Below are 813 nucleotides of genomic sequence, written 5' to 3'. Positions count from 1 at the left end.
CTTAAAGTTGAAGGTTTCTCTGTCGTTTCTTCAAAACTTAAAAAAAATTTCCCTGCAGATCTTTCGGCTTCTCCGTGTCTTCCTTCTCCTCATGAGTTTTCCAGAGTACGATCTCAGGTATAGCGTCATCTTCGTTACTTCATGTTTCTATACCTCTTTATTTGTACTCCTCAATCTATCGTTAATTTGTGTTCAGATTGCTCGATTATTTCCTTATCAGTTTGAGTAAACAAGTATTCACCTAAATTATCGTAAGACTCATCCTCAGGCCCAAATACATCCTCATCAGCTTTTAACTTTGATTTCCAACATTTTTGTACAATGCTGATACTCTAAGATCTTCAATTACTATCTGCTGCAGATCCATAGGGGTTGGTCCTTTGGGTGGGTCACTTTACTTCGATTTGTACACAGTTGCAATCACCTTAGATGTTGTTTTTTTCAAGTAATTGTTTCTGGTATCAATGGGGCATTTATGTTCCAAATAAGCTTTCCTGATCTCATAGTATCCAGACCCCTTCATATCACAAGATAGAATCCTTCAATCACAACTTTCCCCTGAACATTATACCAGAAAGGACCTTTTTTTTTTAGGCTGAGTGAAATGAAACACATTTTGTATATCATATATAATTATACCAATTTGATACTCCTATTTGCTTGCAAATATCTTCCCTTTATATCCCTTTACCACATCATTAATATCCAGATCTGTGATAGTATCAGGTATCCCTTCAACTGCTTTGTTTCCTGTAGGTTCATATGGAGTGTATCCACCACCACCACCACCACTATCATCATCATCATCATCAT

The sequence above is a fragment of the Capsella rubella genome, unplaced genomic scaffold, assembly GCF_000375325.1.
Source record: "Capsella rubella cultivar Monte Gargano unplaced genomic scaffold, Caprub1_0 scaffold_8, whole genome shotgun sequence".
In the NCBI taxonomy this organism is placed as follows: Eukaryota; Viridiplantae; Streptophyta; class Magnoliopsida; order Brassicales; family Brassicaceae; genus Capsella; species Capsella rubella.
The sequence above is the reverse complement of the archived record's forward strand: the minus strand, read 5'-3'. Positions refer to the sequence as shown.